Raw genomic sequence first — 23775 nt, 5'->3', positions numbered from 1 at the left:
AACAAACATTTGGCAGTAGGGAAAGAAAAATGAAATACAAGATACAGTCTCTGACTTCAAGAGGATCTCAGTCCATACAAATGGCCAATAGGCACATGAAAAAATGCTCAATATCACTAATTATCAGAGATATGCAACTCAAAACTACAATGAGGTATCACCTCACACCAGTCAGAATGGCCATCATTCAAAAGTCCACAAACGATAAATGCTGGAGAGGGTCCCACTGTTGGTGGGAATGTAGTTTGGTGCAGCCGTTATGGAAAACAGTATGGAGATTCCTCAAAAGACTAAAAATAGACTTACCATATGATCTAGCAATCCTACTCCTGGGCATATATCCAGAGGGAAATCTAATTCGAAAAGATACATGCACCTCAATGTTCATAGCAGCACTATTTATAACAGCCAAGACATGGGAACAACCTAAATGTCCCCAACAGATGACTGGATAAAGAAGTTGTGGTATATATATGTATATCTATACACAATGGAATAATACTCATCCATAAAAAAGAAAAAACAATGCCATTTGCTGCAACATGGATGGACCTGGAGATCGTCATTCTAAGTGAAGTAAGCCAGAAAGAGAAGGAAAAATACCATGATATTACTTACATGTGGATTGTAAAAAAAAAAAAACTCAAAACACAAACTTATTTACAAAACAGAAAGACTCAGACACAGAAAACAAACTTAAAGTTACAGGGGGAAGAGGGTAGGAAGGGATAAATTAGGAGTTTGAGATTTGCAGATACTACTATATATAAAATACATAAACAACAATTTTCTACTGTATAACACAGGGAACTATATTCAATATCTTGTAGCCTATAATGAAAAAGAGTATGAAAACAAATATATGTATGTATATGTATAACTGAAACATGCTGTACACCAGAAATTGACATTATAAAATGATTATACTTCAATTTTTAAAAAAAGGAGGATCTCTGTCCAATGAAAAGGCATTTATAATTTTTTAAATGTGGAGATCTGAAGGAATCTACACATACACACAAAAGTATTAGCACTAATAAATAAGTTCAGCAAGGTTGCAGAACACCTGATCAATACACAAAAATTTCTATGCACTATCAACAACCCAAAAATAAAATTAAGAAAAAAATTCCATTTACAACAGCATCAATAAAATAAAATAAAATAAAATGCTCAGGGAATAAATTAAACCAAAGAACTACAAAACTTGTACACTGGAAACAACCAACCATTGCTGAAAGAAATTAAATAAGAAATAAATAAATGGAAACACATTCCATGTCCATGGATTAGGAGACTTAATACTGTTAAAATGGCAATAGTCTCCAAATTGATTTAGAGATTCATTGCAGTCCCTATCAAAATTCCAACTGCTTTTTCTGCAGAACCTGACAAACTGAATCTGAAATTCACAAGGAAATACATGGGATCCAGAATAGCCAAAACAATGTTGAAGGACTCACACATCTCAATTTCAAAACGTACTACAAAGCTACAGTAATCAAGACAGCATGGTACTGGCTTATAAGGATAGACATGTAGGTCAATGGAATAGAATTGAGAATCCAGAGGTAAACCAACACATCTAAGGTCAACAGATTATTAACCTGAGTGTCAAGACAATTCAATGAACGAGGAAGTCTTTTCAAGAACTGGATATCCACGTGCAAAAAATAAAAAAATAAAGACAATGTGGACCCTCTACTTCATAACATATATAAAAATTAACTTAAAATAGATCAAAAACCTAAATGAGACAGCTACAACTATAAAACTCTTAAGAGAAACACAGGTAGAATCTTTGTGATCCTGGAGTAAGCAACAGTTTCTTAGATGTGACACCTAAAGCATAAGCAACCAAGGAAAAAAAGGATAAAGCATACTTCATCAAAATTAGAAACTTCTGTGCTTCAAAGGATACTACTGAGAAAGTGAATACACAAGACAACCCACAGAATGGAGAAAATAAACACAAATCATATATCTGGTAAGAGATTTGTATCTAGACTATATAAAGAACTCTTACAGTTCAACAACTAAAAAAATCTAATTAAAAATGGGCAAAGGATTTGAATACACATTTCTCCAAAGAAGATATACAAATGGCCAATAAGCACAATAGTCACCATGAAATCACAATCACAATGAGATATCACTTCACACCCACTAGAATGGAATCAAAAAAACATAATACCAAGTGTTTGCGAGGTCTGTGAAAACTGGAACCCTCATATACTGCTAGTGGGGACAAATGGTGTGAGCACTTTGGAAAACAGACTGGCAGTTCCTCACAAGTGTAAAGAGAATTACCATGGGACCCAGTAACTCCACTCTTAGCTTTATACCCAAGAGAAATAAAATAAAAACTTATGTCCACCCAAAAACGTGTATACAAATAAAAAAACAAATGAACATAGTAGCATATTCATAGTAGCTAAAAATGGAAACAAACCACTGAGGAAAGAATAAACAAAATGTGGTATATCCACACAATGCAGTATTCAGCCATAAAAAGGAATGAAGCACTCATACATAGTACAACATGGATGAACCTTGAAAACAAAATGCTAAGTGAAAAAAAAAAAAAAAAAAGCCAGATACAAAAAAGCATATAGCATATTCCATTTATATGATATATTCAGAATAGACAAATCCATAGGCAGAAAATAGATTAGTGGTTGCCAGAGGGTGGGCGAGGTCTGGGGAATTGGAAGTGACTGTTAATAGGTTTGGGATATCTTTTGGGGATGACGAAAATGCTCTCAAATTAGATAGTGGTGATGGTTGCACAACATTGTGAATATATCAATGACTTGTATGCTTTTAAATGGTGAGTTTTATGGAAAGTGAATTATATCTTAATTTTTTTTTGAACTACAGAATAACATACGCCCAAAGATTGGTGAAAACACCAAAGAGAAGTACTTAACCCAGACTAGGGTAGGAAGAGGTCAGAAGGGCCATCTAAAAGTGACCCTTAAGCTCATACTAAGGAAAGTTTTCAAGTCTTTAAGTCTGCCTTATCACCCACCCTCTCCCCTCCCCAATCCTCCTTAAGCTCAGAAATCTGTCCTCTGAAGAAACCTGCCAGAACATTTATTTCCCAATACAAATTATTTCTATAAAAATACATTCTACCTAGAAGAAAATGACTAAGAGTCCTCTTGAATCCTCTCGTGTATTTCTATTCGTAAAAGAGAAAATGGGTTATAACCCGAATGAGTATCTGACTGAAAATTTCAGACACTTTGACAAAAATAAAGCTCAAAGAAAGGAGTCACTACAGGAAGCAACCTTTTGATTAAGGGTCTCTATCCTCCACTCCCACTCACCACCTATCCCCAACCTCCCCTAAATTTTTCAATTTTTCCTTACTTAGAATATACTATCATCTCCTCTGTAAGCTTTAAGTTTTTCCACAGCAGTCTCAACATGGGAAAGAGGGGAAGAGTAGACAGACACTGTAACTACTTTACATGTCAGAACCTATACTTTGTCATAATAAAAAAAATCTTATAACCTAACTTCAATCAATAATCAATAACTATCATTAGAAAAAAACAGCTGTGCCTTTCAGTGTGGAAAGATGTAAAACATTTTAATTACAAGTGCACACACAAGCTACATAAGAAAATCAGAACCAAGATCTGTTTTGGAAATACTTAAGTAATAAAGTCAGAAGTTAGGAGCAAATACACTAAGTATGAAGTTTTGCCTCTACAGACTCCTAGGATCTGACCTTGGCATCTAGGTGAGTATTTTCTCAATCTACTCAAGTAAAAAAACACACAAAAAAATAAAAATTATAGACATAGGAAAGAAACAAAGGCAAAGGGTAATAGAATCAGGATTCAAAAGGTATCCTTTGGAACAATGGACAGAAATCAGGAGTTACAGAGAGAAAAATAAGAGTGTAAAAAAGTCCAACATATAGGGTTAGAAAATCTACCAACCAAGGACAAGACTTGGGTTAACAGTTCTAGAGAAAAAAAGACCTAGAGGTGAGCTTACTACCAGAAAAGTATAAACTAACACTGAAAAGAGGAGATTGAAAGGAAAAAGAACCTAATTTACTGGAAAGTGGTAAGCTCCCCGAGGGCAGGGATCACTTTTAATCCCTTAATCACTTTGCTTTCAGGGCCTACTACAGGAGTATCTGGATCAGACCATATGTGACAAACTGACAAACTAGTCTGTCCACAGGATGATACCTAACATGGTAAAAAATTTAGAAAGAACATTTCATAAAAGGTGACTAAAAGAAAAAACTGTTTAGTCCGGAAAAGAAAAAACTTAAGTGAGGCAAAATAACTGTCACTGAATAGCTGTAAAGTGGAGACTGGAGCTACAGGGAATAATTGTAGACAGCAAAATTAGAACTGCAGGAGTCAGGTTTGAGACCACTATTGGGGCAGTCTTTCAAAAATGACAAATTTGCAAACCTGGAATTGACAGCCACCAACTGTGAAGGCCCTTTCTGGGGGAATATGTGCTGGAAGAGAGGACTGAAAGAATCACTTATATTGTGTGAAAAACTGCACTAGATTATCTCTAAAGTCTCTTCCAAGACTATGATTCTGTGAGTAGTAAGAAGTCCAATAAAGGAATTCTTGCTGTCAACACTGCCAAAGTTTTTTTTAAAAAAATCTAAAACTCAGGAACTTCTTTAATCAAAAGGAACAATCCCACCAAGAAGGGACAAAGGTTGACTTGTTAGTCAAGACACTTGATATGAAGAGACTGCTTTGCTTGGGATTAAGCATATCATGGGGAGTGAGAACAGGTCACCAATTCCAGCTACATTCACACACTTCCTGTTTGGCCAGGGGCAAATGACTCCACCTCTCCACTTGAACTGAAAAAGTCATTTAAAATACCAGTATTACAGAAATATAACTTAAATTAGTTACCTGTAAAATGCTTTGGACTTTACCTTATGTGACAAAACTGCATTTTCCTACTTTACACACATATTATGGTTCAACAAGTAAGTAAATCTATATAAATTGCAAGAGCCAAATTTCTCACCGTCAGAGAAAGGAATTACAAAAAAGCAAGGATAGGGAATGCTAGAATGAATTTTGTGGTGCCAGATTAGAGTCAGAGAGACCAGTATGAATTCATGTTTATATTTACATAAAGATAGACAAAGAAATAAACACAGATTGTGTACACCTGAGTCAGTAAACACATATATTTCCTAGCTCTGTTCCCTACGAGGGCCAGACGCAGTGACACCCCAGCAAGCAATGAGTATACCCAGTTCAATTAGAAACCAGATCTTGGCTTCTAAACATTTTTTCTCCAATAAAAGAAACCAGGGCTCCTTGGAGAAATGGCTGATTCTGGGGCTGGGGCAGGGAAAATACAAGATGAGACTGGAACATCTTACAGCACCAGGAAGTATAAACGTGCTCCAAAAAAAAGGGGACATGTCAAAAGAACACAGATGCCAAATGGTCAAAGCTGGAAGAATCTGAGCAACAAAACAGAATACTGGATTACAACCCAAAGAGGGAAAAATATTCATTAATCCATACTGATATAAATTATTTAATTAAAAAAGTTGGGGGGAAAGGTACAAATCTTCCTTACAGAAGAATTCCAAATAATAAACGTAGAAGGAATGAGGGAAATAGAAAATCACCACTAGACTAACACAATAATAACTGCAGCTGCAGGCAAGTTTCACTGACCAATGCTAAAATTAGTGGATGAAACTTTAAGGAAAAATCATCTTTGTACAGCCTTGCAGAATCTCCCCCAAAATATTTACTGATTTCTGTGGGTGGTTTAAACATATGCTGACAGTTCTCTGATATTCATCCCTTCAGGAGGTGGAGCTTAATTCCCTTGCCCTGAAGCATGGGCTTGATTTGGTGACTCAAACAAATGAAGTAAGGAAAAGGAAAAAGAGTCAGACACCACTTTAAATCAAGTTAACAAAGTTAACATCAGTAATAAGCTTACTGCTGGTATCAGGTATAACCTGATAGGAGATATCTCTAGGGTATTCTTCCCTAAAATGCCTAACCTGAGACTAATCATGAGAAACAGCAGATAAACCTACATTCAGGAACACTCTACAAATGGTCACTACTCCTCAAAGAGATCAAGTGGCAAAGGAAAGAAGAAACCAAGAAACTGTCACAGATGGGAGGAAACTAAGGAAACAAAACATCTAAATGCAATGTGGTATCCTGGATTGAATCCTGTAACAGAAAAAAAAGTGTGTAGAAAAACTAGGGAAATCAGAGCAACCTCTGTAATTTAGTAACATTAAACTACTGTTGATTGCTTAATTTTAATAACTATCACAGTTATATAAGATGTAAACTTTAAGGGGAGCTGGATGAAGGATATATAGAAATTGTGTACTATCTTTACAACTCTTCTGTAATCTGAAGTTATTTCAAAATAATTTTTAACTGCATTTTCCTTGTTAAGTCAGAAAGAGGAAAGGTTATAAATAAATTTTAAAAGATAAATACAAACCAATAAAATTGGTTTTATGGTGAGAAGTTTAACTTTTTAACCTATAAAGAATCACAAAAGTAAACTCAGTTGCCTTTCAAGATTAAAATTTTAATGACAAACAAAAATTGCTCCCCTAAGGTCTGCACTGAGAGATTAGCCTAGTTAGTATGCTCTAAGAGATAGTGAGAACAAACCCCTCACATATATCAGTTTGCTTTATCGCCTTTCTTGACCCTAACTGTCCTAAACACACTCACTCCAAGCAAAAGGTCACAGTAACCTGGTTGTAAAAGTGCCATTTAGAAGGACAAAATGAAAACAGTGATATTTACTCAGTTTATTTTCCCAACTGACCAAATCAAATGAACCACTAAGATGACTTCCATTGAGTCAAAATGTTCCTCTCAGATTTTCTTGCCTTTTAAGGAAAAATAAAACTGACATATCAACTACCCATGTTTAGTATTTAAGGAAGAGGAGGAGGAAGACAACAGCAAAAATTTGAAATGTCAACAGCAAAAGTTACAGTCAAAGGATGGACCATCAAATTCAGAAACAAGATCGGAAAAAACAAAAAGACACTGAGGTCCCTAAGAACCACTTCTCTTAAACTAAGCCACCTATCTTGATGTAGCTCAGAGATTCAGTCCACACAGCCTACCCGACAGCCCACCTCAAGGGAACACTCACTCCCACCCCCACCCCACAACCAAAATATAAAGCGCAAGTATCCTTCCCTGTTCTCAAGCCATTTAGAAAAAGTTTGACCTTGTCCTCCTCTACCCTGCAAGCTAATTAATAAAAGTTTTCATACCCTCAAAAAAACAAAAATAAAGCCAACCCACCTAGAAAATCCAGGTGCTTCCTTCACTGTCAGCAAACAATGGAAAATTACTTTTTAATATGTAATGTAAACTTACTTGTAAATTTGGGAATTTTAACTCAAGTAAATATATGCTGGGATGACAAATATATGAAGAGATCACTTAAAAATACAACTGAGACAGTGGGAAAATGTGTTAAGAATCTCCTCAGCACCGTCAAACATTAGTATGTGTTTGTACCATGAGGAAAGGGCTACTCACTAGGCTTCTATAACTTGACTAAAACACCCACTAAGCACATCCAGTGCCTGTAGTTCCAATTCTATACTCAACTGCCTTCTTATTTAAAATCAACTGCCTTCTTATTACTGATCTGGCTGCCCAGAAACAAAGGAGGTATCCCAGCCAGTGGATAATTAATTCCAATTGTGCATATGGCACTGAATACTTTTAACATAAATAAATTGATATGCGGCTTATCAATCTCTAGTGAGTTTACTCTGCATGAATAAATTCTCAAGTGCTTGAATCACCTCTGTGTGAACCAAAATTTTCCAGTTTCTGAACTACTGGGTAGGAGTCAGAGGGACCTTGGTGTGGATTTGTGGATCTATGTGACCTCTTATTCCTGTCAACTTTCTCATCTGTAAATAAATACCTACAACTAACGCTCGGAAGATGGCAAGTGCTCAAAAAGGTATAGCTTTATTATTTTTAAGCCAAATCTGAAAGGATGTGTATAACTGAGGCTTTGGAAAGCATCGGTAGGGACCGTCAAACGACATCAATTTAAAAGTCACCCTCTGAAGAGAGATATCCCATGCTAGAGAGTTGAGAAGCGCAAAGTTAAAACGTTACAAGTTAAGTACCCACTGCCCTGTACAGAAGGAGTGTCTTGCTTAGCAACTCTAATGTTGTCTACCAAACACCCAGCCTGTAATAGTTAGAGCATGACAACTGTTCACTCTAAATCCATGTGCTCAGCTTGGATTCAGAACTGATTTATAAAAATAGCTGCTGCTGCTGCTCTTTGAATCTCTTTGAGCTGATGACTGGGCAGTGTTACCCTATAGGCCGAGAGCAGCTGTATTCCCTCACCACACCCATTTCTCTGTCTGCCCAGCCGAGCTGACGGCACCCCCCGCCCCCATCTCTGCAGCATACTATTCTCCCTCTTCCTGGGCTGAGTGAGCAAATTACAAGCACAAATATCCCCTGATGCAATGCCACAACCATCCCTGGGAAAGAGCAGGGGCAGTTGCCAAAAGAGCAGCAGGGAAATCGGCGGGACACACACACACACACACACACACACACACACAGACACACACACACAGACACACACACACACACAGACACAGACACACACACAGACACACACACAGACACACACACACAGACACACAGACACACACACACACACACACACACACACCCACCCCCAAGAAACACTGCAATGCTATGGAGTCAGGGAGAGGGAATCGAGAGGCCCGGGGGAGCAATACTGCAACTGGACCGAGGAGGGAAAGGAGAAAAGGGGGTTTCCAGGAGAAAGCTGGGTAACACTAACCTTCCTGAGAAGCACGTTTAACCGTGGGTCTGGGTCCTAAAACACAAATCTAAGCGTATTCACTACCTCCTCCCCAAAGCAGCAAATGCATTTAATTTATACGTTCCTGGAAGCAGAATCCTAACATTCCCCTCCACGGGTAATTTCACCAAATCAGAGCTCAGGCAACACGCCAGCGGAGAACCTAGTCCATGTGCTAAGTCACAATCTCTGTTCTGGGTAACGTTTCCAACAGGCCCTCCAGGCCCCTGTCCTATCCTCGCATCCCTACCCTTGCTGCGACCCCTGCGCACTCCCACAGCCAGGCACACGCTTAGTCCCCAAACAGCGCCAGGGCCGACGCTCGCAGGAAGAGCCCCGCCTGGGGCCCGGTTCTCCCGACCACCCTCAACTCCTCCCGCAACCCCTGACCGGGAACTTTCTCTAAGGCTCGCCTCAGCCCCACCTCAACTGACCCCCAAAAGCCTCCGGGATGACCTTTGGGAGTTTCCTTAAGCCCCCGAGCCCCACCCAGGCCCCAGGCTACAGCCGACCCTCGCTCGCCCGGCTCAGCCCCATCCTGCGCCCAAGGCATGCTGCTCGGCCCCACCGCTCCAGACCCCCGCTGCCGGACCTATCAGCCCGCCCCGCCTCGCAGGCCCCCGGATCGCGCCTCGAACATTCCGAAGATCACACCCGCAGGCCCCCCGCCCGGCCACCCCCGCGCCCCACAGGCTGGCGGCCACCGCCCTTCCCCGCCTCAAAAGGGTCTGGCGGGGTCCCGTGCGGCCGCGGGGCGAGGCTCAGGCAGCCTGAGGTACAGCGGGGAGGTAGCCCCTATGGTCTGGCCAAGCCTGCCACAGGCACCTACCCGCCGCCGCCGCGCCGGAGCCGGAGCCGGAGGGAGCCGGGAGAGGGCCGGGAGGAGCAGGGAGGAGCCGCGAGCCAGCAAACGAGCCCGAGGGGCGGGACACAGGGAGGCGGCCGCTTCCTCGTCGTCCTCTTGAGGGCCGGCGCGGGGGCGGGGCGCCGCCACCGCCTATCCTGCGGGCGCCGCGGCTCAGGCCAATAAGGGCGGTGGCGGGGCGGGCGAAGGGACACAGCGGACCAATGGGCAGCGGCCCCACCGCTCGGCCCTCGGCGTGGTAGCCGCTGAGGAGAGGGCCGTTGAGGGCGAGGTACGCGTTGGGTATTCAAACGCCAGCCTGTCTCCTGCCCGCTGAGGCCAGAGCGGCAGTAGGGCAGACTGACCTCTCCTGCTGTTCTGTGGGTCGTCGCTTCCTTTTAGAACTTGGGTACCTTGAGCGGGCAGTACGCGAGTGGCCGGACACACGCAGCCAGGCCCAGGTCTCCACGCCGGCCGGGTCGTGGGCTCTATGACGTAACCTGGGAGGGGCGTGGGGCGGGGCGCGGGCCAGCTGGTCTGGGAAGGAACCGTAGGGGGACCAGGGCGCGGCTAGCGGGGGCCTCTCCAGGGCTGCGCCGCTGCCGGCCACAAGTGACGTGGCTGGTCCAAGTTGAGATGTGCGTTAAGTGTAGAATACACACCGAATTCGGAGACTTCACACAAAAATTATACAAAATAGCTCATTCATAATTTTATATTGATTACTGTTTAGGCCATTACAAAATTGGTTGCAGTTTTGGATATCTTTGGTTAAACAGAATATATTTAAAACAGTTTCGTGTTTCTTTTTTACTACTTTTTAAAATATGGCCACTAGAAAAACTAGAATTACTGTTTGGTTCACATTATATTTCTGCTGAATGCTCATTGTGTTCCAGGCACTCGTGTGACACCTTATAACTCATTTAAACATCACAACAATCCTATATGGTTGATAACACATCTCATTTTACAGATGAGAAAACAAATTCAGAAATTTAGTAACTTACCTAATGTCAGCAAGCCACTAATAGGTAGAGTGAGGTTTAATTCAGGCAGCCAGGCACTTGGGCCATATATTCAACCTCAAGAGCAGGCTGGTTACCATAGAGAACACTGGACTTGGTCGAAACCCAGGCTCTGAGGTCCAGCTCTGCTACTTTCTGGCTGTGCAGCATTAGGGAAGCCTTAGGAAAGTTAAGCTGCAGTTGCCTTATTTATAAAAGTAAGATAATATACCACCAGACTCTCTCATATTTACTATTAGGGTGACCTAAAGGTAGCATACTAAAGTAGTTCAACTTGGACCCTGGACCCAGACTCCCCATGTACAAATCTGAGCACTGCTACTTAACAGGTTATGTGAGCTTGTAGACGATATTCAATCTCTCTGTACCTCAGTTTCTTCAACTGTAAAATGGATAATAATTATCCCTACCTAATTAGGGTTGCTATGTGGATCAGATGTGTTAATATATGTAAAGTGCTTAGATTGGTGCTTAATACTTAACAAGCATGTACAAAGTTTACTAATAATAACATAATGACTATAAAGGAGTGTTAAGAGTCTAAACAAATATGAAGAGATTAAGAGTAATAGGACAAGTGGAGGTATTTACTCAAAGAAAACAAAAACACTAAGTTAAAAAGATATATGCACCCCTATGTTCATTGCAACATTACTTACAATAGCCAAGATATAGAAGCAACCTAAATGCCTATCAATAGATAAATGGATAAAGAGGATGTATTCACACACACAATGGCATATTCAGCCATAAAAAAGAATGAAATCTTGCCATCTGCAACAACATGGATGACTTGGAGGGTATTAAGCTAAGTAAAATCAGACAGAAAGACAAATACCATAGGATTTCACTTATATGTTGAATCTAAAACACAAAACAAATGAACAAACAAAACAGATTCATAGATACAGAGAACAAACTGGTGGTTGCCAGAGAGGAGGGTCTAGATAGTTGACGAGAATTAGAAGGTACAAACTTCCAGTTATAAATAAGTCATGGGGCTATAATATACAGTATAAGGAATATAGTCAATAATACTGTAGGGGGAAGGTATAGCTCAGTTGTCGAGTGTGTGCCTAGCATGCACGAGATCCTGGTTTCAGTCCTAAGTACCTCTATTAAAACAAGTAAGTAAATAAACCTAATTATCCCTTCCCCCAAAATTTTGTTTTAAATAATACTGTAATAATTGTGTATGGTGACAGATGGTTACTAGACTTATTGTGGTGATCATTTTGTAATGTATTAAATGTTGAATCATTAACCTGAAACTAACAATATTGTATGTCAACTATACTTAAATAAAAAATAATTAATATAAAAGGATAAATGGGAAAGGTAGAGAACTATGAACTTAGAGCCCTGGAAAGGACTTTAGGCCAATTACAGACAACTGAAAAGACTGATCTAGGTCACATTCCAGTTAAGCCAGGTGTCTTGGGCCCAGACCCAGAGCTTTCCCCTTCTCTCACGTTTACCCAGACTCCAATATAGGGGAACTACCACTGCAAGCCTGAATTCACTCATCCAACAGATGCTGATTGTGTACCTGCACGTCAGGAAAGGGGCATATGTACAAAGATTAATAAAACAGGATTCCTGTCCTGATGAAATGAGCACAACTTAACACCAAAGCCCACAGGCTTTGCCTAAGTATGAAATTTCTATTGCAGGAAAACATATAGGTAGGAGCTAACAAGTTACTTTGTTCCTTTTTCCTGCTGCTTGCAGTACCCAGCCTCTAGGCCTGTCCCAGGCTTCATGAGTAGAATTGGCTTTGAGCTCCTTAGAAGTCAAGTGGCTAGGAAAATTCAAAACTGTTAGATTCCTTCGCTTCTTTACGATAATAGAGTCACCGTGGTATGTGTATCCCAAGCGAGACACCCAGGAGTCATCACAGTTATTCCCTTCTTTCACCCCACTCAGGTCTACCAGATGCTCCTTCTGCCTCAGCAACATCTCCATCAACACAGATGCTGTTCCCTGTTCTCTTTCCTGGATACTGCCACAGCTACTTCCAAGCCCTCCCTCTATCTTTGCCTCAGTCCAAGCTTGACAGCCTTCTGCACCACCCCCTCCGATTCACACACACCCTCCTGCACCCCTTAGATCCTCTCTATTAACAGCACTCACCACATATGTGGTAATTGTTCCTGGAAACATAGATCTGCCCTAAAAGATTGTTTCTCTCTCGAGGCACAGGTTCTGCTTCCCCACCTCCAATGGGAAAGAATGTTCCCTCCAGTTCCAGGGCATCCAGGATAAAATGCAGGAGATCCCCAGCACCTCTGAGTTGGAAGGAATCTTAGCAAACATCCAGTCCTATGTCCAAGGATATAGTCTTGAGGCTCTACAAGTTCACAATAAGACATTTTAGGGTTATCCAATATACTTATTATTCATGAAAAACACGCTTTATATTTATTCATCCAAATTTTGATCAAAATATTGGCCAGGACACAAACATGGGCAGAGCCCAATGGCTTACCACAGAGATTTCCCTCCAGTTTTAATCTAAACTACTTCAGTGGCTTTCCATTGCATTACAGTCCTGGAAATGGCTTCCAAGACCCTGTTTGATGATGCTTCTGTCTCCCCTCATCATCTGCCTTATTTCTCACTGTGCCCAGTATTATCTACCTTCTTTGTTTCCTGAACTCCTCCTCTCAGAAACTTCCTCAGGCTGTTTTCTCTGCCTGTCCTAATCTGTAGGTAATATGATTTTCTGCATAGAACATTTGGGAAGATCTACATACTGTTAGAATTAATAGAGAATTCAGCAAGATTACTGGATACAAAGTTAACATACAAAAAGGAACACCATTCCTAAATACCATTGATCATCAGGTATAAAAAGTGATAGAAAAAAAATCTGTCACTACAGTGAAACAATAACATTAATATGGTACCTAGGAATAAACCTAACAACAGGGTTATAAGACTTCTATGGAAAAACATTAAAGAACTTTACAACTTTTAGAAGAAAATACGGAAAGATACCTTGATGTTCCCAAGATGGAATCTCTGGCTGAGATTTCTTGGTAGGAACACTTGTCAGATAAACACACAATTTTCACATACCAGTTTTAATCATAATCTATGATGTTTGTATTGGCATTCTATGGGGAGAGGGAAATACAATTTTATGGATTAGAATTTGAATAGGATAGGGTCATAGAATTTAAAAGCCAGAAGTTCTTTAGGGTCATTTCGCCCAAATATTTTTCAGGTGAGGTAATTGAGATATGAAAGATCCACAAAAGAGTGGCAGAATCCAGACCTGAACCCATTTTCTGACTCTCAGGCAGGTGCTCGATGTCCCTACCCTTTCCTTCTTCTTTAAAATGGTGTAGCATAATGATTTGGCAAACATTATGGACTAACAACTCAAAAGCCCCCTGCTACCTCTGACTTTAATTGATGGACACTTAAAACACTCACCTACCCAGACTCCTTTGCAGCTGGGATGACTATGTGCCTCAGTATTGCATGTAATATATAACATATCATGTATATGTACATATACCTAATATAACACGTTAATGTATTATATATAATATATTAATATATAGCATAACATTATGATGTAAGATTACATTTTATATACATTACATATGTAACATGGAGCTTTTCAGGTAAATCTTTATAAAAAGACAAACTCAGCTGCATTTCTTCCACCTGCGCAGAATATGGACAAAATGCCTAGGGGTGAAGCAGCCATCTTAATACAATAAGGACAAAAGCCATGAGCTGAAGTTGAGGAGTAGGAAGACAGGAGGAAACGAGGTCCTTAACACCCTCCAGAAGCTACACTCATCTTTGACCGCCCACCTCGGGCTTCCTGTAAAGTGAGAAAAGTAAGCACTGTCTCTTAAAGCCATCATAAGTCAATAAATCTCCATTTGGTGTAAGCCACCATTATTCTCTGTTGTTTGCAGCGAAATGCAAACCCAAATGGTAGGTGCAGTAAAAGCCCTGGATGACAAACTGAGAAACCCCATTACAGTCCCAGCTCTGCCAGGAACAAGCTGTGTAGCCTTGGGCAAGCCACTTCTCCATCAGGGGAAGTAAAACAAGATGGTCTCTTCACCTCTCACTCTCTGTGCTCTCACTAATTTGCATGCTGCATAATGTGCAAGGTGGGGCTTACTCTCCCTTGAAATAAGACTACTTCTTTCAAGGTACACTAAGTATTTCCTTGTTCCTGTGACCTCTGGGGTAATTCCTAGGACCTGTCCCTTTTGAGTGCATGTGATGAAACACAGACCTTTGGTGTATTTCCTAAACACCAAGTTCCCCTAGATAAGTCCTTGCTCTCTCTTCCTTTGGTGAGTTTCATTCACCTACCCCTAGAGGGAGCACAAAGTGGGGTCTACTCTAAAACTAACAGAACACTGTGCCCACTTCTGCCCTAAACTTGCTGTGTAATTTCTCCTCTTGGGGCCTCAAATCCGTTGTTTGTGAAATGAGAAGGTTGCAGAACCTCAAAAGGTGTTCTAAGACTACATTACACCTTCTGAAACTCACCTCGCTTTGGGACGGTGCTTCCCCAGTTGCTAAGTGATTTGCTCTCTGGTACTGCAGTTAAGCTTTCTGTAATTCTGAGATAGGCAGAGCTGGTATTATCATCTCTATTTTGAAGTTGAGGAAACAGATTCTGGGTGTGGAGTGATATCCCCACCATCACACAATTAGTTAAATGGCAGATCTGGAACTACAAAACTTACCCTTTGATTCCTGGCTCAGTGCTCTTGCCACTACATCTTGATTTTTTTTTTTTTCTTTCTTTCTCCTCTTTCCCTTTTCTCTCCAGGATTGACTTCCTGACTGCAAGTCAAAACTGCTCTCAGCTGTGACCTCATTCCTGTGACTGCTCACAGTAATACCCTCAGTTCCAGGCACTTGGCAGGCTCAGCAGACACCTGGCTTTCTCCCAATTCTTCTTCCATCCTCTGTTCTAATCCCTCATGCCCAATAAAACCTCCTAGTTTCTTCTCAACTCTGATTGCAAGCATCGCACCCCATCTAGAGCTCCACTGGGTATATCACCATGTTGAACCAGAGTCCAGCCCTTTGTCTCAAGGTACTTGAGACAATGCTCATCTTGGTTCATTCCATCCAACCTCTTGTTCACCATCCGAAGTCCCTAAAGAGATAAGACATGGTCAGAGAAGATGTGAACTGTAAGGCTCTTTGAGATCTTCCAGTCCAAAGACCAAGCAGAAATTGTAAATGAGGAAGCTGATTAGTTATAATCTAAGAGTGGGGTGCAGACTGTGAGGAGCGGGGGGCACATGTCCCAACTCTGGCCAGTGGCTGCCAATTGCTGGAAATGGGGGCCCAATGTGTTTAGAGACGATGGAGTCAAATTTTTACATAGATATCCTCATTGTTGAGTGTCAACAACTAATTAAATCTTTAAAAAAAAATACTGTGTCAGTCAAACCCATCTGTGGACGAGTGGCTCCTGGGTTGCCGATCTACAACCTCTGCTCTGGTCCTAACCCTTCACTCCACAGGTAAGAGGCCTATGTCATTGGAGAGAGGGAGGCAGGACCCAGACCTCAGACCTTCTATTCAGAGCTCACCATTGGTCACTCAGAAGCTGGAAAGCAACTCTGGCCAATTCAACAAGCCTCTAGTGAGAGACTGCCCTAGGAAAGACGTTCTGAAAGGAGACAGAGAGGAAGGGATTCTTTCAAAAGATGCCTGCCTTAGCTCCTTGGCACTTTTTTTTTTTTTTTTGAGGTTTATTTATTTATTTTAATTTGGGGGGGGTAATCAGGTTTACTTATTTGTTTATTTTTAGAGGAGTTACTGGGAATTGAACCCAGTGCCTTGTGTATGCTAAGCATGCACTTCTACCACTCGAGCTATATCCTCCCCCTTAGCACTTCTTCACTAAGCTTGGGACCAAACATTTGGCAGGTTGGGACAAACTAACATTTAAGAAAAGCTGCCCATGTTCATGGAATTCCTGCGGGCACAGTCCACAATGACTGAACTAGAATTCCAGGGAGTTTGCAGGGGAGCATTTTCTAATCCTTTTATTTGGAAATAATTTCAAACATATGGAAAAGTGGCAAGGATAAAATAGTGCATAGTCTAAGTGAAGTAAGCCAGAAAGAGAAAGAAAAATACCATGTGATATCACTCATATGTGGAATCTAAAAAAGAATACACTAAAGAACTTATCTACAAAACAGAAATAGACCCACAGACATAGTAAAACTTATGGTTACTAGAGGGGTGGTAGGGAGATGGGTGGGAAGAGACAAACTGGGAGTTCAAGATTTGCAGATATTATTATGTATAAAATAGATAAACAACACGTTTCTTCTGTATAGCACAGGGAACTATATTCAATATCTCATAGTAATCTATAATGAAAAATATGAAAATGAATATATGTATGTACATGTATGACTGAGACTAACTGTATACCAGAAACTAACACAACATTGTAAACTGATTATACTTCAATAAAAAAAATAGTGCATAGCACTCTCCTATACCCTTTACCAAAAATTTACCTCTTTTTCATTTTTTTTCGCACTTGCCTGATTATGTGCTGCACGCACACGCACACACACACACACACACACACACACACACAATTTTTTGGACCCATTTGAGTGTAGCTTGCATACATTATGGCTTTTTAGCCCTAAATAGTTCAGCATGTATTCCTAATAATAAGGATATTTCTTATAGCCATAACACAGATTTCAACCTCAGTAAATTTAAGTTGGCTCAAGAGTTCTGCCTAATCTACCATTCATATTCCAATTTTGTGTACTTTCCCGGTAATGTCCCTTAGAGTGTATTTTTTCCTTCCCCAGAACAGGATCCAGTCCAGGACCAAATGTCACATTTAATTGTCATGTCTCTTTAGTTTCCAATAATGTGAAATATTTCCACAGCCTTTGCGTATGTGTATGTGTGTGTTTTACGACATTAATATTTTTGAAGAATATAGCTCCCCCTTTTTTATTAGAATGTGTCTTATTTGGAGTATCTGGTGTTTTCTCATGGTTAGACTCAGCTTATACATCCCAGTCAGGACACTGCACAAGCAATGGCATGTCCTTCTCAGGACACCAAACCAGGAGGCATGCCGCGTCCATCTGTCCTTCACTGGTGATGTTAATTTGATCATTGAGACAAGGTGTGTTCTGATTTCTCCAATGTATCATTACTATTTTTGCCCCTGCAACTAATACGCAATCTGTGAAGAGACACTTTAAGACTTGCTCAGATCCTGCTTCTCATCAAAATTATTCCCCAGATTCACCATCCGCTGATGAATCTTGCCTAAACCAACATTTCTTACGATGACTGCATAGTGGTGTATTTTCCATTCCATCTCTCCCTCCACAGGTACCTGGTGACACTCAGCATTTTGCTGTGAACTATATCCCTCCCTTTGGAGGGGTGCAGTTTTGATTGCTATCAAGGTAAGTCAGATCTGGACTTTCACGGGAAAACAGTCACTCATGTCTAATGGCAAGAGAGGGAAAGGATATAGCCTACCTTGCCTAGCCCTTGAAAGCAGATAAAGGGTGAGCTGGGACAGTCACTCCCAGGGTTCTAGCTAAAGGAACTAAGACGCTCAGAGAAGTAAAGTGGCACAGAGGACTGTGCAGGGGCTTCTCACAGTGTCAGTTCCAAATGCTACCCCTTCTTCTCACCTGCTTTGTGACCTCCGCAGCTCACCTAACTTCTCTCAGCCTCTGTTTCCTAACTTGTAATAAAGGATCATTCTTACTTTAGAGGCTAATTGGGACGATTAAGGAAACAATGCTCATTTCACTGGGCCCATAGTGTGCCAAAGGAGGGGTGCATATTACATAGAATATGGGAAAATTAAGTGGTTTCTTTTCAACAAATGTCTGCTGAGAACTGACCATGTACCAAAGCACTGTGCTTGGACCTAAAGACTAAATAAATCAGCCCTCAAAAAGCTCACAAGCCAGGGTGAAGGGGGCTAGGGAGGGTGCTTACAGCTCAGTGGTAGAGTGTGTGCTTAGCATACACAAGATCCTGGGTTCAATTCTCAGTACCTCCATTACAAAAAAAAAGAAGCTCGCAATTCAGAGGAAGAAAGACAAACTTAATTCCACTCCTAGTTTTTAACCGTCAAAGTTAAAACATACACCCACACAAAGATTTGTTCAAGAATGTTCATGGCAGCTGTATTCTAAATAGCCCAAAACTGGAAATAGCTCAGGCATTCATCAACAGATGGAGATAAACAGAAAGTATAGTACATCCAAACAATGGAATACTACTCAGCAATAAAGAGGAATAAACTACTGGTTTTATGTAACATGTCTGAATCTGAGAAACATGCTGAGTGGAAGAAGCCAAACATGGGGTTGGGTATAGCTCAGTGGTAGAGAACATGCTTAGCAGACACAAGGTCCTGGGTTCAATCTCCATTAAAAACAAACAGTCCCCAAAACAGGAAAAACCATCAGAAGAGTGGTTGTCTGGAAAGGAGGCTGAGAAGGGGTGGGAGGGACCATTCTGAGTGACGATAATGTGCTACATGTTGATAGGGGTTGGATAACACAGGTGTAGGCCCTTGTCCAAATTCAGCAAATGCTCACTTAAGATTTGTGTATTTCATTGTCTATAAATTTCACATCAAAATAGAAAAAAAGCTGTAAAAAAAGATTGATTATAGAATACTTCTGGAGGTATTAAGGGAGAAGTGTATGGATATCTGGAATTTACTTTGAAATGTATCAAAAATAATATGGATTAATAGATGAATAACAGCATTGAGAGATGGACAGACATGATAAAACAAGGATGATGAAATGTTTAACAGTAAAAACAAGAGAGAAATGAGTTAACCGTGAAGTTCTCTCAACTTTGCTGTACATGTGAAATGTTTCATAATAAAATGTTGGGGTGGAAAGACACTGCTGTGTAGCTCAAGTCAGACTTTGATAAATAGTATGGTAGGGAAATTACCAGCTTTCTCTTCTGTGGGAGCACAGAGGAGAAAGTGATTATTTCTGCTGGGGATGGAGCATGGCAGGGGTCAAGGAGAGTCTCAGAGAGGAGGAGTCCGAGGAAATGAGACTGAAAGATAAGATTGCAAAGGCAGAGGAGGGAAAGAGGGAAAAGGGCATCCCAGTAGATAAAACAGCGTGAAAACGCCAGGCCCTTTTAGGACTCTGCTAGGGAGCAGGGAGACTTTTGGGGCAGAGTGGCAGGAGAGGAGGCTGATGAGCTGGACTGTGCTCAGGCTGGGATGGGAAGGCCTTCAAAGACAGACAAGGGCATCTGGTTTTGACTCAGTAAACAATGGGGAGCCACCAAGCAGGCCACGTGCCTGCGTGTGTGCGTGTGTGCGTGTATGTAAGGCTTTGACATCTGACAGCCAGAGCGGGGGAAGGCAGGGAGAGAGCCAGCCATGGGAAAAACAGCAAGGCTGGTGGTCAAAGTTTTCCCTTGCTTTTATTAGCAAGCTGCCAAGGAGGACAGAAAAATGGTCAAAACATGACCCTCCCAGAGGTGAGAAGTCTATAAGTGAATCAGGGAGAGAATTCAGTTTGTCCTAATTCCCAGCTCTCTAGGAACTTTGATCTCCCCAAAGACTCCCTGGTCCCTTGGAGGGTGAAGACTGCCCTTGACCTCCCCTCTGGCCCTCAGCCATGACCCAGAAGCTGCGACTTACCCTCAGCGCCCTCTGGAAGGAACACTATGGGAGTTGGGAAACCTACTTTCCAGTCCTGCTGTGGCCACTGTCTCTCCCGGCAGCCCACATCCCTCCCCTGTGAATCGGCTGTGTTGGACCCCTTGTCCTCGTGCTTCCTTCCAGTTTCAGGACTTCTCTCCTCCGGTCTCCTTGCCACCAGCCTCCCAGGCTCTCTCTCAAATGTTCATTTTCCCCTTGACTTGCAGGTGTCTTTCTGATCACAGCTCCCGCTGTCTTTTACCTGTCTGACATCTCTCCTCCAGGGTCCAGGGCATCACTGCAGTGTCCAATTCCAGATCCTGGCTGATCTGGCCTGGGGTTGAAAGAGCCCTGCTAGCCTCTGAGCCTCAGGGGTTGGAGTAACAATTCCTGATTGTGTGAAGAACAAGAAAGTGATGGTGAAACGGAGCCTGGGGCCTGCACACCACAGGAGCTCAACCTCTGTCCTCCACACCTCCCCTGCACCTCCCCACGTTTACAGAGGACAGGTGGTGATTTACTGGAAAAGGACACCAGGACAGTCAGAGCCCTCCTTTGTCCGGCACCCACACCACTTGTTTCCAATCCTCACAAAATCCTGCAAGAAATGCCCCATTGTTCCAGCCTTTACTGAGTGTCAAAAGCTCAAAGTTTAAAACACATTGTCTCCTTTAATTCTCACAGTGAGGTTGGTATTTGTTCCCCCTTGAACAGATAAGAGACTGAAGGCTCAGAGAAGCTACACAACTTGCCCAAGGTCACACAACCAGATTCAAGAAATTCACAATCAAGGTATCAAAAGGAACTATTGCATGGTGTTCTATACGCTGAGGACTGACTTTTGACAATATATCCTCTCATCCCCTAGTCTACAGCTGGAGATCATGCAGGCCCTGAGGAGCCTGCCCCGGGGTCCTGGCCGCACGTGGGGAGAAGTGGGTGGGGAGGGTTGCTCATCAGCCTGGGGCAGCAAAAGGAAAAGGCCTAGAAGTGGCATTTGCTGCTTCCCAAGGGACAGCAGGAGTTTCCCAGACTCACCCAGCCACTGAGCAAATGCTGAAACTTGACCTGAGGGTGGACTATTGGTGGGAGAGAGACTGGCAGGGAGGACCTTCCAGGCTTTCAGGATCAGGGAGTCAGGAAGCTGAGAGCTGGCAAGGCACCTGCAGGGCAGGTACGTTCAGGGAAGTAGGAGCAGAGAAGGAGAGGGGACTCTGATGATGGTGAAGGACCTTTGATCGGGGAAATGGGCAAAAGAAGTTTAAACACACAATCTCTGAGACACTTCAGCAGCCCATGGAGGAGCCCCTGTGGGGAGGAAGTGAGGTGTCCCACCAAAGCCAGCGCCAGGCTGCCAGGCAAGTGCGTGAGTCCCGTGGAAGAGGATGTCTCAGCCTTAGTCATGCCTTCAGACGGGCTGCAGTGCTTGGACTCCAAGCCAGGACCCACGAGCCAAGCCATTCTCAAATTCCTGATTTGCAGAAACTGTGAGAGATAATGAACGTTTCTTGTCGAATTAAGTCCAAGTTTAGGGTAATTTGTTGCACAGCAGTGGATAACTGAGACATCATCCTTCTCCCCATTGCCTCTCAACAAGCTCCCTATACTCCAGCCAAATCAAACCGCTCACTCTTCAAAGCAACACATTTTTGTTGAGTATCTTGTGTGCCAGCCCAGGCCAGATGCAGGGGTATGCCAATGAGCTGGCTGGGCCATCGTGGCCACTGTCCTCATGACCTTAATGGGCCACACATTTACTTTGTGTGGGCCACACAACGTGCTTTGGCCCACATTGTGGCCTCCATGCAGAAATGATCTTTCTCATCTCTGAACTATAAAGCTTTTATTTCAACCTCAGCCTGTCCATTTAACATCTTCTTCCTGGTACTATGATTGTTTATGTTTATAACCTCCCGTACTAGCTTCTGTAGTCTCCTTGGGGTAGATGTCTTATTCATGCCTGTATTTCCCACAGCTAGTGTACAAAGTGCCATGTAACTAGTTAGCATTTGAGAAATGTACATTATGCAAATAAGCATGTGAATGACTTGACCATAATATAACAAAGACAAGCTAAACACCAACAGAGAGAAACAAATGCGATTCCCTGGAGGGAGGAGAGTGCATGTCACTGGGAGAAAGAGCAGGAAAGATTCATGAGTTAAACTCTCTATTAGATTCTAATAATACTCATCATATGACATCTCTATGCTCCAACAATTCTTTTCATAGGCATGTACTTAAGATAAATAGATGCATGTGTCCAAAAAAAGACTTGTACAAAAATGTTCAGAGCATCTTTATTTGTAATGGGCAAAAGCTAGAACTAACCTAAAAGTCCAAAAGAGGAATGAGTAAATGAATTGTGCACCGTCATAGAGGGAAGATATACAGCAATTAAAAAAAGACCATACTACTGGTACATGCAATAACATAGATAAATCTCAGAAACATTGTGTTAAATGAAAGAGGCTGGACACACATAAATATGATAATAAGTGATTCCATTTATACAGCATTCAAAGCCGGCAGAACTAAGGATTCCCTCCCTAGGCTGGAGGAGCGTGAGGGAATTTTCTGGAGTGCTGAACTTTCTTGGTGGTTGTATATGTAAATAACATTAATTGAGCTGTAGTCATATTATGCTTTATTGAATGTAGATTATACCTTAATTAAACAAAACAAATAAAACCTTAGTAGGTGTGAGTTCGGCCGGGTGAAATCATAGGAGACCAACAGCACACACATCCTGAGTAACCTAATCAGATCACACCAACTGACAGACCTCAACCTGTTTAGTGTGTTGATTCTGACACAATTCCCATATATGTCCCCCCACTCTCCACCCCACATGATCAACCGATTCTCCAATACCAGGTGTCCTACAATCCAAGTCAATTCTGACCTATCTACCTGGCGATATTCTGACACTATCTACCTAGAGCAAGACAGCAACACATCCCTCAGGTTAAGGGCTCAGTCCAAAAGACTGCCCCCTAGCCTATCCAGACACCAATTCCAAGTCCAGGTGGTCACCCATGCTTCTGACTGACCAGCTACATAGATCAGAGGTTCCAAGGATCCCCTTCTTGGGTTTGATTAATTTGTTAGATCCACTCACAGAACCTTGAAAAACATCTTACTTCCTAGATGACTGGTTTATTATGAAAGGATCTAACTCAGGAACAGCCAGAGGAAGAGATGCCTAGGGCAGGGTATGTGGGAAGGAGCTTGAAGCTTCCATACCTTCTCTGAGGACACCACTCCCCCAGCACCTCCACGTGCTCACCAACCCGGAAGCTCTCCGAACCCCACTCTTT

General features: G+C 42.0%; 1 protein-coding gene across 1 annotated transcript in view; it reads right to left on the bottom strand.

Moving 5' to 3' along the window:
* The window catches only part of MAP4 (microtubule associated protein 4), a 149284-nt gene extending 139225 nt beyond the window's left edge, over positions 1-10059 (bottom strand). Inside the window, exon 1 of the mRNA XM_074344985.1 lies at positions 9722-10059. The gene's annotated coding sequence lies outside the window, so the exon portion shown is untranslated. The remainder of the gene's footprint in view (positions 1-9721) is intronic.
* Between the last annotated feature and the right edge of the window lie 13716 nt (positions 10060-23775).

Source organism: Camelus bactrianus, chromosome 17 (assembly GCF_048773025.1).
Source record: "Camelus bactrianus isolate YW-2024 breed Bactrian camel chromosome 17, ASM4877302v1, whole genome shotgun sequence".
In the NCBI taxonomy this organism is placed as follows: Eukaryota; Metazoa; Chordata; class Mammalia; order Artiodactyla; family Camelidae; genus Camelus; species Camelus bactrianus.
The sequence above is the reverse complement of the archived record's forward strand: the minus strand, read 5'-3'. Positions and strand labels throughout refer to the sequence as shown.